Here is a 25,018-nt window from a genome sequence, read left to right as displayed (position 1 = left end):
AAGAGAGTAAAAAGCCCTAAATTATATGGTCTGACCATCCTGTGGGTGATGTCATTACGAGAAAGCCTTTATTGAGCATGTAATATATCCCCGCACTGTGCTGTGTACTTTATGTGGACACTCTCATTTACTCCTCACATCTCATGAGGCTTGGTCCTCTTCTTAGCCCCAGTTTACAGATGGAGAAGTCAAGGCTTAGCAAGGTCAACGGTCTTGCCCAGAATCTCACAGTTAGGAAGCATCAGACCTAGGATGCCTGGGACTCTGTCAAATGAAAAAATGGACTTCAAATAATGTTTGTTTTAAAAAAAAAAAAAAAAGCAAAAAAGGAAAAGACAGAAGTGCGTGTCCTCCATCCCTGGTCACATACGCTGTCAGAAAGCTGCCCACTGTCCACCTGCCCAGCTGATTCACTCTCAACCTCTCAGGCCCAACAGAAGGATGCTGTGAATGGCTTTTTCTCCAGGACTGAGGTGGGGTGGCTGTGTTTGCCTTGGATCCCAGGCAGGTGCTGCGGCCGCACTCACTGGATTTCCTGTAACTGGAAAAGGGTGATGTAATGGAGTTCGACTGGGCTGGAAAACAGGCCTCGCTATGAAGAGTCTTGGAACCCCCGCTCTGTCCTGCCAGGCCCCAGACAGGCCCTCGGCCACCCTGCCCTGCGTCTCTAGTACGCATGCCCCGTCACACCCCCGCTCCAAGCCCCTCCCCCGAGACTGAGCTCTTCTAAGAACCCAGGACTGAAAGGTAAGTGCTGGGACCGGTCCCAGACCCTGCCTTTCCCTGAGAACTCAGAGCGGCTCATCAGCTGCAGTCGCTTCCCTGGTCTGAGCTGGAAGGACAGATGGGGCGTTCTGCTGGGAGAAATTCTGCAGAGGCTCTTTTTTGGAGGCCTCAGGGTGCGTGGCCAGTCTGCACCCCTTCAAGACTGTAAACGCATCCCAGTGGCAATCCAGACCTCCCTCTGGAGCGCATGGAAAAGTGGGAGCCACACTCAGGACCAGAGACCTTCTGCTCCCCTTGGGAAGGTGACATGTCCTTTGAGCAGCAGGACGGAACGTGGTAATGAATAAGACCTCGCTATCAACCTTCAGTCACCATCCCGGGTGAACAGGTCCCTTCTCCCTATGGCCTTCTGGAGTGAGTCCATGAGACCCTGCTCTTCCCAGGAAGGCCTCAAATGCCTGATGGAGGTTTAACCAATGTTTATAGAAGGATCACCAGCCCCCGGAGATAATCCTCAGTCCATAATTTTCCTCTGGGCTCCCTTGCATTTATACTCCTTTGATCCACTCCCATCACTGACCCACTCTTATGCTTTTATTAATCCGTTCATTGGCCCACTCTCTCACATATTTAACAAATGCTTATCAACTCCCCACTGTGTGCTCCGGGGGACTAGCTATGAACCAGAGACAGTCATCTCTTTCCCAAGTCCCACAGTGAAGTGTGCCCAACTCAGTTTTTATGTATAACCTTATATCTAGGTTGCATTCCTTGAGTACCTAGGTACTGTGCACTAGGTACTGTTCCCACCATTTGACATGTATTATCTCATTAATCTTCCCCATACTCCAGGAGAAACTTCAGCTTTATAGATGAGGAATCAGAGACAGAAGAATGGAAATTAATGTCCTGTAGGTCTCCTCATAAGTGACACAGCTGGGATCTAAGCCAGTCAGTCTTTTTCCACAGTCCATGCTCTTATCAATATAATACTTCTAGGTAGATGAATAGAAAAAAAATATATAGATGTCTATCACCAAATGTCAAAGTTTTATTGGAGTTTGGTTGTAGGAAGAGGGTAGAGTGACCAGTGATCTATATTTTATTCTCACCATATTTTCTGTATTCTCATTCTCTCTCTCCCTCTCCCCCGCTTCTGTCTCCTCCTCTCCCCTGTCCCCGCTCCCTCTCTCTGCTCCTCCCTCCCTCTCCCCAACCCCATCTCTTTCTGATTCTATTTTATTTGTAAAATGAGAAAAAAAATGGTGAGTCTATTTTGAACACATTGAACGAGGGGTGATTAGGAGTGACGCCATGGAGGTGGTGAGTGGCGCGGGAGCTGGCATGCGGTTTGAGGTCTGATGGACTAAGCCCTCTTTCCCTCAGGAAGTACCACCCAGGAGGGGTGCATCTTGACCTCAGGATTCTTTCAGTGCCTCTGCTCAGCCTGTAAGCCTTTTTGGTGACATTGCCTCGTATTTGCAGATAGGAAGCTTCTAAAGTAAGTAGGATTTTGAGTGACCGCACCAGCCGCGTGAGAACAACGTGTGCTCTGGGAACAAACACGTTGCATAATCACCAGCCCAGAGAAGGTTAACTGCACAAAAATACCTGCTTCAGAGTACGGCTTGGTGTCAACTCAGCCACTATGACAAGTGACCAGAGACCTGGGCTGCAGCTGCCTCCTCGTCCCAGCAATTACCCTGCTGTGAAGTAAACAGTTCCTGAACAATTCTCCTTATTTCAGTGGCATTCCCTTCTTCCAGTGTCAGGAAGTAGGTTTATTTACAGCAATGTAGGATGTGAGCTGTTTCATCTGCTCAGAGGAAAGTGCGCATGATTCAACATTCTTGTTGGGGCAACTCTTTTGCCCTTTAGATCATTTAATCGTCAAAGCAAATGGTCGAAGTAAATATGACCATTCCCATTTTGCAGACGAGGGCACTGAACCTTGGAAGGCTTCATAAATAACTCATTATATAGCAGTTTTCCAGGAAATAATCTGATAATCAAAAAGCCCAATCTTTTTAAAAAAATAAATAAACTTAAGAAAATGTTGGTTCAGAAAAAAATGCATCTCCAGCTCATCCATGGTGATATTGAAAATGACAGGGTTGGGGAGACGTTCAGCCTTTCGAAAATTCATTGGCTTCTCATAACATAGACCTGAAGTCCTATTTGGTCACCTAATGATATATTCAAGCCAAAGTACTCTCTTCTGTGGTTGAACACGTTTAGGTTATGTTGAGGAGTTGTATTTTATTCTAAGTACAACAGGAAGCCATTGAAAGATTTCGGTCAGGGGATGGACCTGAACTGGTTTGTGTTTATAGCTCTTGTTGGTGCCGAGGGGATGATACACTGAATGCCCATCTTCCCCACTGGACATCCTTACCTGCTGTTTACTCACTTCTACCTGTGCCCATTCGAGGGTCATCTCTGAGAGAGTAGAGACCTTGTCTCTTTCCTCAGTCCTGTGTCACCAGTGGCTGGAACAGTATCTGGCCCAGTGTAGGCTCCTGAATAAATATTTGTTGAGTGAATAAGTGAGGAGTTCCCATTGTAGCTCAGCACTAACGAACTGACCTAGTATCCGTGAGGACGCAGGTTTGGTCCCCGGCCTCACTCAGTGGGTTAAGGATCCAGCATTGCCATGAGCTGTGGCATAGGTCACAGACGCTGCTGTGGCTGTGGTGTCAGGCAGCAGCTACAGCTTTGATTCGACCCCTAGCCTGAGAACCTCTGTATGCCACAGGTGCAGCCCTAGAAAGACAACATTAATAATAATAATGAATGAATGCATGCATGCAAGAACAAGTGAGTGAATGAAGTGTCACACACGTGAAGAGATGAAGGCTGGTGGATGCTGTGAGAGGAAAGCAGGGCGGGGCAGGAAATCGTAGAAAAGAACGTGATGGGGGTTAGGGACAGTGACAATAGTTGCAGCTTGGAGGCAGACGTGAAGTGGATTCAAGGCATATTGATGACATAAAAGTAATGGGACCTGCTGATGTACTTGATAGGGAGGCTGGGGGGGCACGAGTTATGAAAGTGAACTTCATTTCCTCAGCCCTCCAACCCGGCCATCCTGGTCAGCACAGTCCCGATCGAGATGCGTGAGGGGCCGTTTTCCAGGTTGTTTATTAGATATTTGTACGAAAAAGCTGCGGAACAGCAAGTGTGATCTTCTACATAGTGAGATTCTCTCCCTGACAATAGGGAAATAAGCGTGGTTATTTTTGTAGTATCTACAGGAGTCAGTTGGTAGCAGTTGCTAGGATGCTTTCTTCAGCACTCCCTCCCTTAATCTCCTGATATTTCTATAGGGTTTCCATGGCTAGGTTTCCATGACACCACAACAGTTCGTTTCATCCATTCTGTCAAAAAAAAAAAATGGCCAGAAAAAAAATGCTTTTTCCTGTACCTGAATGAATGCACCCAATGCACCCACTCTCCACCCCCAAGAGGCGTGCACACACACACACACACACACACACACACACACACACACACACACACCCCATTGCTGCTAGCACAGACCTAGGTACACAGAGACTTATAACAACTATCAGTTGATTTGCCTCCTTGGGTAATATGGCCTTCAGATCTCATAGACTTTTGTGGACCATTTGATTAATATTTATAAAGAGCAATTTCCAAGTTAAGTGTTCTTCCATTCTGGACTCTGAAAGTGATTCCTTTGAGATTAGTTGCTGAAGGCAGACACTATTGTTTTACAAATTACTGGTAAAATTCCTCTCATCTTGCCCTCCCCCAAGACCTGCTATTATTTTATTATCTTGATTTCTGAGCTAGAAGCAGCAGAGATTATTTTCATACGTGGGTAGGAAGCATAGATTTTCCTTTTTCCCTCAACCTCCTTGTTTAGAAGTCCTTGGCTAGACAGCCCTCCTGAGCTTGCCCAGTGATGGGTTTTAGTTGCCGTTTCTCTGACATGCATGTTCCAGAAGAGCTTACAGAGGGTTTATTCACTTGTTTCCAGAGGCTCTCATTCTTCAGATCCAAGATGTCTGCTTCTGCGACACAGGGAGTGATTGAACCCCTGCCCTGGTGACTGATGGGTGCAGGTCTCTGTTGATATTTCCAAGTCATAAAGCTCGATGACTAAAGGGACAGAATGTGGACTGCAGGTGTCTTCCTGTGACGGTAGCCTGTTGAGTTCTTCCCAGTGAATACACCTATAGAAGGTGGGCAACTCTTGTGAAAACAATTGAGAGACTGTGGTATCTTCTCAGGCCAGTTGCTTCAGCAGGGTGGCAGCCACACAAAACACATCTACATCATGAAAACTTTTGGGGAGTGAAATAGTAAGAGTGACCATACAGGGCGCTCTCTGACACCAAAGATATTCTGTGGTCTCATAAATGCCCACATCATTGCTGTTCCAGTCTGCAACACATCCAGTTTCTATTGATTTTCCCATTTGGCTCCATGAGTGTGAGATTCTGCAAACTCTAGAAACAACAAAAGCTCAAACCAGGCACTTAACTAGGACAATCTTATGGGTCCAGCTGGGGATTTTGTACCTTCTTGATGTCTGCAGGGTGGTCGTATACATTAATGTGCCTCTGTTTCATAAGGGAGCTCTGTGATGGACAGATCACAAAACTAAATGAATGTTTCATTTATATACATATTAAAGAAAAAGACTGAATTGTTCTGCCATGGTTGTGCACAGAACCCTGAATAAGAACATGAGATGATTTTGATGAACAAGTGACTAAAATATAACACGGTGCCAGTGGCTTTTGGACATTAATCTTTGTTTCTCTTGTGTGTATGTGTACTGGGGATGGGAAAGGGAAGCATTTTTTTGTCATGCATAGAGTACCTTGGCATTTTCCCACTGCATCCATTTCTTGCCACAGCTTATAAGACCATGTGTGGTCTAAGCCCTGCTTTTTTCTCGTTTCGTGCCCAGTCACCTGACCCGTTTCTCTGTGGTCCAGCCACCTGTCATTTTTTTTTTTTTTGTCATTTCCTTGATACCATCGTCTTCCCTCCCATCCCAGAGCCTTTGTACATAAGAGTTTCCATTGCTGGACCACACACCACATACACACATGCATACTCTCACTAGCCACACACACTCATCAGTCACAAACCCTCTTCTACCCAGTTAACTCTTCGTCATCCTTCATATGTAAGTCAAGCACCATTTCTGCAGGAACACCTACCCTGAGCCTCCCTGGTTAGAGTGGATTCTTCCCTTATACATTCTTAGAAAATCTATTATTTTCCTTCAGAGTGCTCCACTCAGTTGGCAATTATGTAACAACTTGAGTAAGTCTTTACCAGTGGCAGTCGCCACCCTGGATTTTGTAAGCCCTTTGAGAATACAGACTGGATCTTTTGGGGTTGTTTGTTTGTTTGTTTGTTGCTCAGCACTGGAACCTCAGCCTTATAGGTAGAGCCTGGAACATTGTTGGCTTACAATTAAGACTGGATGGGTGGGTGGACGGATGGAAGGACACACATGAGTGAGTTGTAGGTGTCAGAGAATGGGAATGTCGCTAGCAGAACCTGAAGTGTATGGTTTTTGGTTTTCTTTGATAGAGACCATTCTGAGAAACAAAAAGTAGAAATGACAATACGCTTCATATGAATCATCCTCTCTGCTGATTCTGCTTTTACGGAATCAGCATTCATTCAGTCACATAAACACCATGAATGATTCATGGGCCTCTAGTTAGCATTCAAGGAAGAAAAATCTATTTATGTGACTTACAAATATCATATAAATACCACCTCTTGTTAACTACGCATCTGTGTTCATTTCCACTTAATCACAGAAACAGCAATGACTCTTTTCTAGCACTGTCAACAACCTCCTAATGTGCCCGAGATAAATTGCTCAATAAACAAACATTTAAATAAATTAGTAGTGACCGATTAAGCGTTACGTTATACACCCCGGCCATTCAGCAGCAGGGGCTTCCCTCTCCACCTCCCCACATTGGAGCAGCCTGTGGGATTTGGGACAGCTCCAAAGAGATAGGATGAAAAGTCCAAATACGTACACGGAATCATAAAGAGAAATGACATGGAAAGACCCCATCACCTACTACTGACTGCTACAATACAGCTGGCAATGCATTTTTGACTGCGTACCAGATAATTCAAATTGTTGTAGAATGGAGAAAAGGTTGAGAAAAAGCACGTGGGGAACCAGAGAACTTAAAATAGTCAAGACTGCATACCAAGTCCAGGTCTGATTTTAGCTACGAATGGTTTGTGCCCACTGAAAAGCTAGCTTAGGGAGAAAGGGCCATCGTATAATTCTGCGAGCAAAATTACACTTAAATACAGAAACCAAGGCCTTCTAGAATCCCCTTATACTTTGGCTTCCAAGTGTGTAGTCTAGCCATGCCTGAAGGGTACAACATCCGTGGAATCATGGAAAATGGGTTTTGTGTTTCATGAAAAAATGCCCTCTTTCAAAACGTATTCTGTTGTGCTTAGTTCTCGGCAATAGGCATCAATCTCCTATAATACAATTCTGAATTGTCGCTTTTTTTTTTAATTTGTTAAACTTAGAATAAGTAATTTCTTTTTTTCTTTTTTTTTTTTTTTTCGTTTTTTATCTTTTCCAGGGCCGCACTCTTGGCATATGGAGGTTCCCAGTTTAATCAGAGCTGTAGCCAGAGCAATGCAGGATCTGAGCCGTGCCTGTGACCTACACCACAGCTCATGACAATGCCGGATCCTTAACCCACTGAGTGAGGCCAGGGATGGAACCTGCAACCTCATGGTTCCCAGTCGGATTCGTTAACCACTGAGCCACCTTGGGAACTCCAGAATAACTGACTTCTTAAAGCTTGAATTAATGTGCATCATAGAAATTATTCTCCCCAAATTTACTGTTTTGGGGTTTTTTTAAATGAAAGCAATTAAAGTGCTCTTTGAAATATATATCTATGTATACACATATAGAAATCGGTAGAGATATATAATATAGGTATCTTCATTAAATAGTATAGATATTTATCAATTTAAAAAGTAAAAGTTCTTTGTTTAATCCTTCCCCTGCTGCATATCCTATCTTATCCCTTAGAGGTGTCCACTGCTAATGATTTATATACCTGTTTTATTTTTACACAGTTAGAACCATACCACATAGATCATGTTGAAACCTACTTTGTCTTAAAACCTCTTTTAATGTCCCATTGGGAGAAGCTGGATGAAGGGCACATGGGACTTATTGCTCAAGCTAAGATATAATAAACTTCAAAAAACAATTGCCAAAAACTGGGCTATTGCCAGGCCTTCTCAGTTTGGCAGCTCTGCCTAGTTGATGACCAATGACAGTCTTCACTAAAAATCAAAACTTCATCCCTAGGATAAAACCAGCTCACTTTACATATTAATATATTTTTATTATAACAAATTAAGGAGCCTTGTCTATGTGCAGGGCACTGTGACATAGGTACTGGGATGCAAAGATAAACAAGGTACCCTCTCCACTCCCACCCCCCACCCCACCAAATCACTCCATCTAGACTAGCAGCCGTGAGCTTCTTCAAGAATCTGGTGAAAGCTGTAGACCTAGTAAAGTGTGCACGCGAATATATACACCAAACTTTACAAGTGATCCTGGCTAGTATCTCAAACTTGGGAGCCAATAGTTAATCCATGGACTTAGGTTACGACCCCTTGGTGTACCGGACGTGCAAAATGGGCAGCTGGAAAAATTAGAAGTTATCCAGCTGGGAGATCATCTAGTGAAGAAGGTAGCCATACCCTATATAGTACTTCTCATTTGCAAAGTGCATTCTCCTGTCACCACCCTTGCTGACTTGTTTTTGTCCCATGAAGCAATATGCTCAGAGAGGTGATGTGACTAGCCCAAGGCCACCCAGCTCTAAGCTGAAAGAACTCTGGCATAAGCCAGGTCTATGACCTGGCTTATGTTTTGCCAAATGGAGTAGATTATTCATATGAAATGCCATGAGCAAGGATTTTTTTTTTAATTCTAATGTCCCTAGAGAAGGAAAACTTCTGACCTGTCATCAGGATCACCCTTGTATGTAGATATTTTTTAATTTTAAAAATATCTCTCTGTCCCTATCTCTGTCTCTTTTTCACTTCATATGCATTCATTTATATGATTAGTTCTCCCTATTAAATTATGTATTCCTCGAAGACAGGGACTGTAATTGGCTTATTTCCATTTCCTGGGTGCTTAGCAAAGTGTCTGGCATAGTCAGCACTCATTGTCTGAGTGCCTGAAAATTCATTATACAAAGAAAGGGATTAGAGAGATGATGTGTCTACCAAATGTGTTCCTCAGCTCATGTCCTACTTTTAAATTATCTCTAGGACATGAAAAGTGTTATCATTTCACTGACATATTGCTCTTTGTTTCTCCTCTATTTTTTGTTTTCCCTTCTCCCACTCCCCGCTTTTTTTTTTTTTTTAACTATCTATAATATTAGATAAGTGAAACCAAGCTGGGTTGAGTCCAGTTTAAAGATTCAACACTTTCACTTTACATAATCAAAACTTTTCCATGTTATATGCCAAAAGAGAAGAAGCCTTAAGCAATAATTTAATTTTTTAAATTAGTTGCAGGGTTTGGATATTTTTTAGCTGGAATCTGATTGGAAAAAAAAGAAAAAAAAAAGAAAAAGAATAAGCCAAACTGTAACTTACCACCTAACCCAAGTTTCTAACAACTTTGAAAGCATTGTGGTTGCTAAACAATAAGCGAATAGTTGGGTCTTGGGAACTATACCCACCCTTGCCAAGAAGGGGTGAGGGAATAAATCTGTATGTTATTTAACCGCAGTGAAATCCTTAAAGGCAGGGTCTGTTCCTTACCCATCTTTGTAGTCTAGAAAATTGTCTGGCATACAATGAGTGCGCCATAAATTTTTACTAAATTAAATTGGATTCCTGCAAAATGTATACCTATCTGTAATATATATTTACAAACGTGTACATATTATATCATGTGCGGCTAGATGTCCTAAAAGGGCAGGCTGTGCCCCATATCGTCCCACATGCAAACTATAAAAAGCCCATAGTGCTCATTTGTGTGTGACCACAGCTATAATCAGATGCATTATAGAATTCCAGCTATGATATGTACTCTCTGCTTAAAGCCACTCTGTATAGTATCAGTTATCTATAATAATGTCTCTGAAATGTTTTCCTAAATAAAAAGGTAAAATGATCCATCACAGTATATACTTAATGTATGCTTTTAAACTCAAGCCAGGACTGGAGACAGTACTCCCCCCTTCAGCCATGAAGTTTCCCTGTACCACACATGCCACCCCTTCAACCAAGGGAGCCTCCTCTGCACCATCCTGGGCTGAGCATGGCTCAACATTGTGGGTTGTTACCACACAGGAATGGCCTCTTCCTGCTGTACATCTCAGCCTTGGCAGACAGTTCTGACTCACAACGGCCGACGAGGGTGGGCTGGTAATGGAGATGGACTCATGGGAAGAAATTAGGGAAGGTGGAACATGGTGTTAAAATGCCAGATTTATGAAGGCTCAGTGTGTTTTTAAGGAAATGGTTGACAAAACAGAGGGCTAAGTTCAGTAGGTAACTGAAAGTTGTGCAACAGCAGCAAGAGTCTAGAAAACATGACTGTGGCCTAGAAGCAGCTAGGATGCAGGTTAAGTCAGCACTGGGAGGACCGAAAGGAACCAGGAGAGCAACTGTTAGAGCACAGTCCCAGGAACATACTGTAATAGCTCCTTATGGGCAGATTCAGGAACCGTTCCCACTTTCAGGAACACACGGCAGGGTTATACCATGAAGTTCTTAAGTTTCCCACCACTTAGAAGCACTTAGTCTTTCCAAGAACAACAAAGTGACCCAGAAGAAAGTCCCAACCTATCTTCTTGTCTAAATTACTTTTGCAACAAGGAAAACCAAATTGGGGGAAAACACGTGGGGCCACCGTAACAATACACAACAATTCCACTCTTTCTAAAACCACCTCCCCTCTCTGGGGAGTGAATCCTGAGGCTCTGGGGAAGGGAGCCAAGTCACCTCCACCCTCTCTACCTTGTGTTCTCCAGACCCACACTAGCTAGACCGAGATGTGGTCACTCTCCAACAGCACCTAATTTAGCACCCTGGCACTTCATAAATATTTAACACTATCAAGTGCACTAGCAGGAAACAGCTTGGAAATGAATTGCCTCATTTTTTCAAAGCAGCTGCTTGGAAATTGTGCATTTTGCAGGAACCAAATTGACCTGTTAATAAAAACAAATTATTCCATGTGTTATATGATATTCTTTTAGGGTTAGTTTCCGAACCACATGCCCTAGAATATAGCTCCCTTACTAAGAGGGAATGGCTCCGTTTTTTATTGAAAGGGTAGTGATATTCATCTGTTCATGTGGCAAACACGTGGGTGCCTATTTGTGTGTGGTACTGTTCCAGGCACTAGGAATGCCATGGTGAACAAGACATTTCATGGTGATTACTTGGAAAACACAAAAGTAAATGCACAAATGAGTAGATAAATAATGTTAGGTACTATGAAGAAAAAGAAAGTAGAGAAAGGGGATAGAGAATGATGAGAGAAGATAGAGATGCAAAAGTAAAAGGCCTCTCAGAAGAGGTAACATTTGGATAAGAGACTCAAATGCAACAAGAGTGCAAGGCCCATGAAGATCAAGAGAGCGTCCCCCACAGAAGGGAGGAGGGCGAAGGCTCTGCGGCAGGAACATCCCTGGCCACACTCCGTGACCAGTAAGGAAGCCAGTATGTTTGGATGAGTGAGGAGGAAGTGAGAGAAGATGAGATTGGAGGAGCAGCAGGAAGTTGGGTTTTGCCAAGCTTCACAGGCCATGGTGAGGACTTTGCACATAGTTCTCGGTGTGATGGAAAGTCACCGGAGGCCTTTGAGTAAGGCATGATCGGGGGAAGTTTGGATTAAACACCCTGCCCCCTCAAACAACTTTAAAACCACCCAAGTACAAGTGTCCATCTCCAGTCGAAGGTGGACGAAATATCCAGAGAATCTTTTCCTGTAACTACATCTAGAGGTAAGGGACCCATACACACACAGAGACGTATGTTGAGCTGGCATAAATGTAAAGGAGTTCCTTGGAAGCTAAAAATACAAGTCTAGATGTGAAAGTAAGCCCTGGAGTGGCATTTGCCGTAGGATTATCTGCCGATTCCTGGTGACTTCAATCTGGATTTTAAAAGAACGTTGATCTGGAAGATGGAGGCAAATTCTGAGACTTAAGCAGAGTAGGACACGAGCTCATGAATCTCATAGTTGACACTATTTTAAAAAGGAGAAGAATTTTCCTACAGAAGGAGATTATGGAGAAAGATGCCTCTTTGGGTCAGGGCCCGAGGTGACGTAAAAAAATTAAGAGTCCCTCTGAGAATTCCTAAATATGGTACTGCCATCACACAGATTTGGGACCCTAAATCATAAAATTTGTGGCAAAAAAAAAAAAAAAGATAAAGTACTGTGGGGTCACGGATTTCCCCAAAAGCTGCTCCTGTCAACACAGATCCTTTTGGACAGGATATATTTTTAAAACAGACCTCAAAAATGTCTCACAGATAAAGTTTGCAGAAGAAACATGAGAGCTCCATCAAAACCTAACAAATACATAAGAGATAAGCCACCATTAATGAGAGATGTAAAACTGCAAACTACAGAATGAGACAAATGAAAAAAGTCTGCTTCTATGTAATATATCAGTTACAGAACATAAAAATATTTGAATAAGTGTCTAAACAAATAATAGTACTGAAGTTACAACAAAGAAATAAACTATCAAAATTAATTAGGCATGTATGAAAAAGAACCAAACATATTTTCTAGAAGTTAAAATGTTAAACTTAGAAATTCAATGGAAGGATTAAAAAGCAGATTAGACATAACTAAAAAGATAATTAATGAACTGGAAGATAGAACAGAAGAATATACCCAGAGAGACGCATGAAGAGAAAAGGATATAAAAATAAGAGAGGACAAGAGACAAAGGAAACAGTGGTAAAATCTGTATACACATTTCACTAGAGTTACATAAGGAGATCATAGACATAGTGGAAAATGACTTAGAATTTTCCAGAATTGATGAAACACTCCAATTCTAAAATGTTAGACATGGTTTAGAAGAAGGAGGAGGATGGAAGAGGAGGAAAAAGAATGAAGAAAAAGAAATAATATATGCTTAGACATATAGTAGATACTGCATAACTGAAAGGAAAGAGAAATTGTCTGATTGGCCAAGTTTTTAAAAGTCAGAATGGGATCAAAATCTTTTATGGCAGTCATATTTGTGCTGCTACTTCTAATGCCATAGGTAAAGGGAAAGGTAATGCTTAGACTAGAAAATGTTACAGGCTGTAAGTTATCTAGCTAAGGATCTACTTTGGTTGTAAGGAGAATTTCGAAAGGTATAGTAGACAGAAGGAAATATTAACTGTATGAGTAGAAATCAGTGAAATAAAAAAGCATGTGATAGACGTGATCAACAAAACCACAATCAGCTCTTTAAAAAGACTAATAATATTTACAATACAGTGTACAATGAGCAAACTTGGTCAAGGTAAAACTCAAAAAAGACACATTACAAACATTATCAGAAATGCAAAAGAGAATTAACATATGGTACAGACATTTAAAAGATAAGATCTGTAAAGGATTTGATCAAAAACATATGTAAATGACTCATAATTCAAGAAGAAAACAACCTAATAAAAATTTAAATAGGCATATGCATTAACAGTGGGGAAATGGGAGTTCCGTCATGGCGCAGTGGAAGTGAATCCGACTAGGAACCATGAGGTTATAAGTTCAATCCTTGGCCTGGCTCAGTGGGTTAAGGATCCAACATTGCCCTGAGCTGTGGTGTAGGTCGCAGAGGTGGCTCGGATCCGGCATTGCTGTGGCTCTGGCATAGGCTGGCAGCAACAGCTCCGATTAGACCCCTAGCCTGGGAACCTCCATATGCCGTGGGTGTGGCCCTAAAAGGACAAAAAGACCAGAAAAAATGGGGAAATGATTTGAACAATACCAGCAAAAGAATGTATATGAACAAGTATAGATAATGATATTCAAAATATCATTGATATTCAAAATATCAAAACTGCAGTGAGATATGCCTATACATATACAAGGATAGCTAAAATTCTTTAGATTTGTTTGAAAAAAATGATGATAGCAAGTGCTGACACGTATGTGGAGCAACTGGAACTCTCATATATCACAAACAAAAGTATAAAATGGTACCGCTCCTTTGGAGAACGGTTTGACAGTCTCTCACAACGTTAAACATAAATTTCCTATATGACCAAAGAATTTCACTGCTCAGGGTCTCTCTAAGAGATGTGAAATCATATGTTCACACAAAGATTTGTACACAATGGTCACAGCAGTCATGCTACATAACAGCAAAAAGTGGAATCAACCCATATGCCTGTCAGGTGGCGAATGGACGTAACAAAATGCAGTATATTCAAACAATGAAATACTACTTAACAATAAAGAGAAACTACTGACATAATAATGTGGATGAATCTCAAACACATCATGCTATACCTGAAGGAAGTAACGTACAAAAGATTAAACACCACATAATCCCATTTATATTAAATTCCGGAAGAGGCAACACCACAGGAGCAGGGATTAAACACAGTAGGGTGTGAGAGTTTTTTTGAGACGATCAAAGTATTCTAGGGCATACTGTAGTGTTGTTTGCATGATTTCATGTATTTACCAAAACTTGTTGAACTTTACATTTAAAATGGATAAATTTATTGCAAGTAAAGTATGCAATAAAACTGTAAAGATACTAAAAAATAAACAAGAAAATATCATAAATAACATTATGTCAACTAATTTGAAAATGTATATAAAATAGACTAGGAAAATTGTCCAAATTAATCTAAAAAAACAGAAAACTTGAATGGTCCTATCACGGTTAATCTAAATCGGTAGTTGCAAAACCTCCTTGAAGATTACATAGGATCCAGAGAGTGTTACAGGTGAGTTCTATCAAATACTCAAAGAACAGATCATTTCAACCATAAACTATTCAGAAAATAGAGGTAGGGAGCGGAAGGGGAAACACTTATCCGTTCATTTTAGAGGCTCCTGTAACCTTGATAGAGAAAACTGACAATAAAAAGTAGGAGAAGGGAAAATTACCCTCCAATCTCATTATGAACACAGATACAAAAAAAAAATCCTAAGCAATATACTAGCATATCAAATTAAGCAATGTCAGCAGTGTGTAAAAAGACACAACTCATAACTTGAGTTTTAGACTTATTCCCAAAATGCAAATTTAGGTCAAATACACAAAAATGTGTGAATGTGGTTTACTACCACCATCCAGTGAAAGGAGGAAAAAACGGATCATTGCAATGGATCAAAAAAAAAAAAGCTTCAAGAAAATTCAGCAACCATACATGATAAACTCTCTTAGCAAACTAGGAATGGAAAGGAGCACTCTTGGAGCACTCTTACCCTGATGAGTGGTATCCATAGAAAATCCGGAGCCACCGTCATGTTCAGTGGAGAAACACAGCAAGCATTCCTATTAAAATCAAAATTAAGACAAGATGCCTTCCTTTACCACTTGTGTTCAACAATATATTGGAAATCCTAGCCAGAATAGCAAGAAGACAAAAAGAAAGAAAACACGAACATTGAAAAATAAGAAATAAAACACACAACTGATATAATTATCTACATAGCACAAAAACATCTATGCACAGATTCTTGAAATTAGGTGGAGAGCTTAACAATATTACTAGATATAAGATCAATATACCAAAGTAGATTGCAAATCTAGTTAGCCATAAGCAGGTAGAAAATGTATTATCTTTTAAAAAGGTACCACTATAATAGTTTGTAAAATATATGGTACTGAGGAACAAATCCTGGAATTATGAATCTTTTCAAGGATATTTTATTAGGTGTCTGCAATGTGCTAGATTCTGCTGGATAGGAGAAATATAGATACAATGTTCCTACTGTCCTCTGCCCACGGGCTGGTGGAAGAAACTGGTGCCCAAGCAGATGGATGTCATACTACAGGACAGGTGAAGTGGAGGTGTGTTTAGAAACAATTACAGGGGTGAGTCATGTTTGGGAGGGTCAGAAAAGGGGCATTCAAAACTGGAGACGTGTGTGCTTACTCTTGAGGGCACATAGGGATTTTCCAGGAGAGCAGGAAGGGAGAGGCCGCAAGCCTTGTTTGCGAAGCAGGGGGAAGAGACTGGAAATGGGTACGGTATGAACGTTCAGAGGATCCTGCCCCCACAGCTATACCAGCTCAACAGGGATTTGCTGAAGATGCCTCCAGTTGCCCCCTCTGATCTCTTGGGCTGTCATACTGTCCCATCCTGCCTCTTCCCTCTGTCTCAGCCTATTAAACTACTTCTTGGACTTGGAAGTCCAATTCAAATTGCTTTCCTCTTCTCCCAACGCCCCCAATGTGATCCATCACTCCCCTGCATTTCGATAGTACCTCGTATCTCCAGTTTTAATAGAATGCCACCTGCATTCTTCGCCAAATAGCAACTGAAGTTTCTCTACTACCTTTGCAAAATAACAAACTGATAATTGAGCAGGTACTCAATGTACCAGCACTTAAATGGACTGTCACTACTCACCAGAAGTGCTTCTATACAGCGGCTCCTTGCAGTAGAATGTGGTCTGAAGGAAATCTGCATTGTTGGGTTTCTTTTATTGCATGACATCACAATGAAGGACCTTTGTCTAACCCAAAGGGGAACCAAAAGACAGAACCTGTTAACACTTGGCCTCTCAGATAAACTCCACCCCGTGTACTTAAAAACCATATAGATTTCCCACCCTCTTGCACCTCACTCTCCTCTCTAACCAAAACCCTCTGTGTGGCAATGCAGACAAGTTATTCTCTATTAGACTATATTCTGTTGGTTAAAACACTTTTTTGCACATCAAACTGCCTAGAGCTATGCACTGCAAAGCAGGCTCATCTAAACATGCCCAGAAATCAGTTCTGATATTTCCTGCTGCTGTATATCCTCTACATCATTTTTTTTAAGTTAATGAGTGTGTACAATTCAGCATAAGTAACGCTGTTCAGGTAGTTTCCATTGTGGCTCAGCAGTAACGAAGCCAACTCGTATCCATGAGGATACAGGTTTGAACCCTGGCCTCTCCTAGTGAGTTAAGGATCCCCCATTTCCATGAGCTGTGGTGTAGGTCACAGATGCAGCTCGGATCCAGCATTGCTGTGGATTGTGGTGGCTGTGGTGTAGGCCGGCAGCTGTAGCTCTGATTTGACTCCTAGTCTGGGGACTTCCATATGCTGCAGGTGTGGCCCTAAAAAGAAAAGAAAACAAAACAAAACAAAACGCAAAAGTAGTGCTGTTCCCTTTGAGGTTCAGAGAAACTATGGAAGTAGGGAGCAGTAGGAAAAACACTGGACTTGGAGTTCCCAGGAAGATACTGCTGTAAACTTGGGGAAAATCCTGAGATCCTTAGAGCCTCACTTTCCTCATCTTCAAAAAGGTGATGACGTCACTTCCTTGACCTCTCCCATTTGGCTCTTGGGAGGATCAAATGGGCCAGAGGCTGTGCTAGCATTTGACAAGTATAAAGCTGTGTTCCAACACTCCGTGCTGTCATGATTATGAAGAGGAATCAGCACAAAGCTGTTAAACATTTCCCTTCCCATGAGCATATATCCTTTGAAGCTATTATTATCTTCTCATGTAGACTCAGTTCTTGTGAAGCACGCCCGGTAACCCACTGAGGACATTGTTTTTATTAGACGGCTAGGATTAATTCACATGAGTGAAATTTATCCTCTTCCTTCATTGTCTTTCAGCATCACCCAAAACTCTTATCATTTTTTAACTGAGATACAACGAACATATAAGATTGTGTGAGTTTAGGGTGTACAACACCTTGACTTGATACATTAATACTGCAATATAATCACCGTCATAGTGTAAGCTAACTCCTCCATTGGTCACACAATGATGTCTTTTTTGTGGTGAGAACATATAGGAGAACACTATAATCTCTTAGCAACTTCAAAATACATGATATGGTATCCTTAGCTATAATCACAATGCTATGCATGCATTTGATGTCCAAAATTTATTCATCTTTGTACTCTTTGACCAACATCTTCCCAACTCTTATACACCAGGACCCTGGTAACCATCATTCTACTCTCTGCTTCTCCAAGTCCTGCTTTTTTAGATTCCACAAATAAGTGACATCATACAGTATTGTCTTTCTCTTGTCTGACTTCTCTCATTTGGCATAATACCCTCAAATTCCATCCACATTGTCACAAATGGCAGGATTTCCTTCTTTCTCATGACTGAATAATATTCCATTGTATATGTGTACATATATACCACACCTTCTTGATCTATTCATCTGTTGATGGACACAGGTTGTTTCCATATTTTGACTACTGTGAATAATGCTGCAGGAAACATGGGAATGCAGATACCTCTTCAATATCTTATTTTCATTTCCTTTGCATGTATACCCAGAAGCAGGATTGCTAGATCATATGGTAGTTCTCTTTTTAATTTTTTGAGGAACTGCCATACTGTTTTCCAAGGTGGTTGCACCAATTTACATTCCCATGGTGATTACACAAGAGTTCCCTTTTATCCACACCCTCCTCCAACCTTATCTCTTATCTTTTTGATAATAGCCATTCTAACAGGTGTGAGGTGATATCTCATTGTGATTTGATTATAATTTCCCTGATGATTAGTGATAATAATTTAAGTACCTTTCCATGTATGCATTGGCCAGCTGAATGTCTTCTCTGGAAAAATCTCTACTCAGTTCCTCTGCCTATTTTTCAGTCAGTATGTTTTTTGTTATTGAGTTGTATTAGTTTTTCCTATATTTTGGATATTAATCCCTTATCAGAACTATGTGTTACAAATATTTTCTCCCATTCTATAAGTTTCCTGTTTATTTTGTTGATTGTTTTATTTTCTGTAGAGAAGCTTTTAAGTGTGATGCAGTCCTACTTGTCAATTTTTGCTTTTATTGTCTGTACTTTTGGTGTAATATCCAAAAAAATCACTTTTTACCCTATGTTTTCCTCTAGGAGCTTATATCTTCAGGTCTTATATTTAAGTCTTTAATTAATTTTGAGTTAATTTTGATGAGCGTGTAAGGAGTTTAATTTCTTTTTCTGCATGTGGTTATTCAGTTTTCCCAACATCACTTTTGAAGAGACTGTCCTTTCCCCATTGAGTTTTCCTTTATCCCCTTCAAATTTAGTTGACCATCTATGAGGGGGTTTATTTGGAGGTCCTATGATTTTGTTCTGCGCATCTATTTTTATACCAATACCACAGTGTTTTGATTGCAGTGGCTTTGCAGTATAGTTTGAAATCAGGAAATGTGATGCCTCCAGCTTTCTTTTTCTCCACAAATTGAGTACAGAAAGAATATACTCCAACATAATAGAGGCCATATATCACAAACTCACAGCTAATATCATACTTATTGATGAAAGGTTGAAAGCATTTTCTTTTAAGATAGGGAACAGGCAAGGATTCCCACTATCACCTTTTCTTAATCAACATAGTAATGGAGTTTTAGGGCAATCAGTCAAGAAAAAGAAATAAAAGGCATCCACTTGGAAAGGAAGAAGTACAATTGTCTTTAGTTGCATACCGTACAATCAAATATAGAAAATTCTGAAGACTCAACCAAAAAATTGTTGAAATTAAGCAATGAATTTAGTAAAGTTATGGAATATAAAATGAACATACACAAATAAGTTGCATTTTTATATATTAATAATGAAATACAAAGTAAAACAAATATGATAACCACATTCACAATAGCATCAAAATTAATAAAATACTTAAGAATAATTTTTAACCAAGAAAGCGAAAGGTCTGTACAATGAAAACTATGAGACGTTGATGAAAGAAATTGAAGAATATGCAAACAAATGGAAAGTTATTTCATGTCTGTGGAGCAGAAGAATTATTATTGTTAAAATGTCCATAATGGAGTTCCCTCTGTGGCACAACAGGTTTGGTGGCATCTGTGGAGCACTGGGACACAGGTTCGACCGGCACAGTGGGTTGAGGATCTAATGTTGCTGCAACTGTGTTACAGATCGCAGCTCTGGCTTGGATCTGACCCCTGGCCCTGGAGCCCCACATGCCATGGGGCGGCCGAAAAAGAAATGTCCATACTACCCAAAGTCATCTATAGATCCAGTACATTCTCTTTAAAATTTCTCAGATTACTAATAATTTGAAGCATTACTTCTCTTCACATGTGTAGTCATAATTCAAGTTTCCTCTTCTGTAAATGGCCTTCCTGTATCCTTTGACTACTTTCCTATTGGGGTTGCTGCCCTTTTTTGGTTTGCAGAAGTTACTTGTGTTATTCATGCAGTGGGGTTTTGACATTTTGAGTATTTTTCTCCTATTTCCTTCTGTGTAATAGATGTGTCCATGGTGACCTCTTTGAACAGGAAGCCTTAACGTAGATAAACTCAGAGTCATCAGTACTTTGCCTTAAGATTTTTGCATTTGAAATTTTGCTTGAAAAGATTTTCCCTGCCCTTGAGTCACCAAGATATCCTCCTACATTGTGCTCCATTAACTTTATGGTTGTACTTTTTTCTCTTAAGTCTTTAATCCATGTGGAGTTCACATTTGTATGATATATGAGGCAAAGATCCAGTTTTATTTCTGCCTCTATAGTGAGCCAGTTTTCCTAAAGTAAGCTGCTAGGTACTATTTGTAATATCCTCTTCATCATATTTTGGTTTCCACATACACATATGGATCTGTATCTGAATTCTCTGTCCTATTTCATAGGCCTATTTATCTGCTTTATTGTTTGTTTGGTTTTTTCACCAATGCATCACTGTTTTTGTTACTATGGCTTTGTTATATGTTTCTATATCTAGAAGGACAAGCTCCCTTTCTATTTATTTTTTAAACTTGACTTAGCCATTCATAAACTCTTATTCCCCAAAAAGAATTTTAAAGCAAGTTGTTATCACATTCCTCAAAAAAGTCTAAGAAGAATTTTTGTTGGAGTTGCCTTGACTTTATCAATTAAGTGGGAGAATTGATGCCTTCCTAGTATAATATTCAGTTGGCTCATCCAAAAGCATAGAATTTTCTTCATTTATTCAGATCATCTTTTATGTCCCTTATCAATATTTTAAAGTTTTCCGTTTTCTCTGTAGATATCTTATACATTATTGATTAGGATAATTAATTAACTCTTACATGTTTAATTTCTTGATAGTGCGAATGATGTATTATTATTTATTATGTCTTCTGAATGGCAGTTGCTACTTCTAAAAAAAAATTGATCTCATAGTCAAAGATCTCAGTTCTTTCTCTTACTGGTTCTATTAGTCTGTCTTTTGAATCTGTTGGGTTTTCTAGATGAATGATCATATCATATGCAAAGGAAGATAATTTTATCTCTTACCTTCTCTATTAGTCAGCTCTCACTAAGTTATGCTACCGAACAATCCCCAAAGCTCAATGACTAATAACAGTAAAACCTTATTTCTCACTCATGTAACATGTTGAATATATGTTGTCTTCAGCTCTGCCTTAATCAGGGACATTCCATCCTATACCAGAGAAAAAGCACTAGGCAGCCAGCTAATCCACACAGTGGCTCAAAGCTTCTGCTGAGAACTGGCGCAGCATCAAATCCATTCACATTCATTGGCAAAAACAAATCCCATGGTAAAGCCTGATGACAACAGGGTTTTAAGCTCTGCAAACTACATGGCAGTGGCCAGGCAAGTGTGCCTTCCCTTGCAGGGAAGTGGGTAATAAATGTGAAACTGGAGTTCCCATCGTGGCACAGTGGAAACGAAGCCAACTGGGAACCATGAGGTGGCGGGTTTGATCCCTGGCCTCGCTCAGTGGGCTAAGGATCTGGCATTGCCGTGAGCTGTGGTGTAGGCCGCAGATGTGGCTTGGATCTGGCATTGCTGTGGCTGTGGTGTAGGCTGGCAGCTGTAGCTCCAATTCGACCCCTAGCCTGGGAACCTCCATATGCCACAGGTGCAGCCCTAAAAAGACAAATAATAAAAAAAAAAAATAATTGTGAACCAGAGTATAATCTACCACCCCTTCTAATCCTCATTGTTATTATTTCTTTGTGTTTTCTTTAGCTTTTTTCTGCTTTTTGCTTTTTAGGACCACATCTGAGGCATAAGGAAGTTCCCAGGTTACAGGTTGAGTCGGAGCTGCAGCTTCTGGCCTATGCCACAGCCACAGCAATGTGGGATCCAAGCCACATCTGTGAACTATACCGCAGCTCACGGCAATACCGGATCCTTAACCACTGAGCAAGACCAGAGATTGAACCTGCATCCTCATGGACACTGGTCAAGTTCATTATCCGCTGAGCCATGACAGAAATTCCAGCTTCTTTTTTTTTAGCCAACTTCTAGTGATAATAGTAACCATCTTTGTCTTACTTTTATCTTAAAGAGAATGAATCTCAAGTTTCTCCATTTAGTATAATACTTACTATAGGTTTTTAGAATAAATAACCTTTATCAAGTTAAGAAATTCTCTGCTATTCCTAGTGTAAGAGTTTTAATCAAAAATCTGAATAGAATATTATCAAATGTGTTTTTATCATGATTGATATCATCATATAATTTTCTCAATTAGAATGTTAACATACTAACCTATATATGTTAATTCCTATATATATATGAATTTCCTCTGTTGAGACATCTTGTATGCCTGATATAAGCTGTATTTATCTTAATGTATTATTTTTAAATCTACAGTCAGATTAGTTAATATTTTATCTAGGATTTTTGAATCTATGTTAATAAGTAAAATTAGTCTATTTTTATGTATTTTCCTTATCTAACTTTGGACTAAGGTTTTGCTAGCTTCATAAGGTGATATATGTAGATTTTTCTGTTTTCTACTTGCTAAAAACTTGTGTGAGGTTCAAATGAATATTCCTGAAAAGTTTGGTAGAACTTTCCACTAAAACCATCTGGGCCTGAAGTTTTTTGAGAAAAACAAGTCTTTCTTTATCTTTTCAAATCATTCAGTACACACTGATGTAGTCAAATTCTCTATTTCTTTGCTATACAAGTTTTGGATTTCATCATTTATCTAGGAATTTATCCATTCTAAACAAGTCTTCAAAATTATTAGACTATAACTGATCATAAAAACGTATTATTATGGTGAATGGAAATATAGCAAAATGTTATAAATTATCTCCAAGAGTAGGATTAAAGGTAGTTTCTATGTTTTAATTCATTCCATGTTCTTTTTGCTATAGTCTGAATCTTTTACACAGATGGGATATTGCTTTTATATAATCAGAAACTTATCCTGTTTCTCATGTGCACACTGAAATGAATCCATAAAATTTACCTAATTTCAGAAGGTATTTTCAAACACCCATGCCCCATTGGGAAGTGGATTTTGGTAAATTCTCAAGCAGACTTGCGTTCTCAGACTCTAAATCTATCTGTGAACAAGTAGAGCTCTTCAAGGAGGGAACCATAGCCTGTATGTGGCCCTGAATCTCCCTGAGCATTTTCACTAGTTTGTAAGTAGTAATAATTAATAGGGACTATTTGGCCTTCTTGGGTTTAAACCAATATATTTTATATAAAGGGACATTTTAACATAGTTAATCAGATGGGTGCATTTTTTTAAAAAAATTTCATTATAGTTAGTTTACAATGATCTGTCAATTTCTGCTGTACAGGAAAGTGATCCAGTTATACATAAATATTTTCTCATAATATCTTCCATCATGTTCCATCACAAGTGATTAGATATAATTTCCTGTGCTATACCGCAGGACCTCATTGCTTATCCACTCCAAATGCAATAGTTTGCATCTACTCACCCCAATCTCCAGTCCATCCCACTCCTTCCCCCTCCCACTCCTTCCCCCTCCCACTTGACATCCCCAAGTCTCTTTTCCATGCCCATCAGTTTGTTTCTGTTCTGTAAATAGGTTCATTTGTGCCATGTTTTAGATTCCACATATAAGTGATATAAGGCATTTGCCTTTCTCTTTCTGACTTACTTCACTTAGTATGAGAATCTCTGGTTCCATCCATGTTGCTACAAATGGCATTATCTTGTTATTTTTATGGCTGAGTAGTATCCCATTGTATACATGTACCACATCTTCTTAGTCTACTCATTTGTCTATGGAAATTTAGTTTGTTTCCATGTCTTGGTTATTGTGAATTTTGCTGCAGTGAACATAGGGGTACATGTATCTTTTTGTTTTGTTTTGCTCTGCTTTGCTTTTTTTAGGGCCTCACCCAGGGCATGTGGAAGTTCCCAGGCTAGGGGTCAAATCAGAGCTACAGCTGCCAGCCTACGCCACCACCACAGCAATGCAGGATCCGAGCCATGTCTGCAGCGTACACCACAGCTCACAGCAATGCCAGATCCTTAACCCACAGAGCAAGGCCAGCAGGATGGAACCTGCATCCTCAGGGATCCTAGCTGGATTTATTACCGCTGAGTCAAAACAGGAACTCCAAAATAGGGATGCATGTACCTTTTTGAATGAAAGTTTTGTCTGGATATATGTCCAGGAGTAGAGTTGCTGGATCATGTGGTAGTTCTATATTTAGTTTTCTGAGGAACCTCCATACTGTTTTCCACAGTGGTTGTACCAATTTAAATTCCCACCAACAGAGAAGGAAGATTCCCTTTTCTCTACACTCTTCCAGCATCTGTGATTTGTAAACTTATTAATGATGGCCATTCTGACCAGTGTGAGGTCATACCTCATTGTAGTTTTGATTTGCATTTCCCCAATAATTAGTGATGTTGAACATTTTTTTTTTCAGGTGCCTGTTGGCTATCTGCATGTCTTTGGAGAAATGTCTGTTTAGGTCTTTGCCCATTTTTCCATTGGGTTGCTTGTTTTTTTGCTGTTGAGTTGTATGAGTTGTTTATATATTTTGGAGATTAAGCCCTTGTCCATTGCATCATTTGCAACTTTTTTCTCCCATTCCATAGTTCATTTTTATTTTATGGTTTCCTTTTGCTGTGCAAAACTTGTGTGATTATGTCTCATTCGTGTATTTTTTCTTTTAATTTGCAGTTGAATTCTTGGGACAACAGCTGTTTGTTCTATCTGTCTTTTTACCACCTTTACTCTCCATTCAAGTATGGATTTTATTAGTCAGTGTATGTTTCAGTTAAGGCCTCTAAAATATGCTTTTGGGGGGAAAAAAACCTTTGATTGTATTTTGTTGTGAGTGATACCTTACTTACAGTTGGT

The sequence above is a fragment of the Sus scrofa genome, chromosome 2 (assembly GCF_000003025.6).
Source record: "Sus scrofa isolate TJ Tabasco breed Duroc chromosome 2, Sscrofa11.1, whole genome shotgun sequence".
NCBI lineage: Eukaryota > Metazoa > Chordata > Mammalia > Artiodactyla > Suidae > Sus > Sus scrofa.
The sequence above is the reverse complement of the archived record's forward strand: the minus strand, read 5'-3'. Positions refer to the sequence as shown.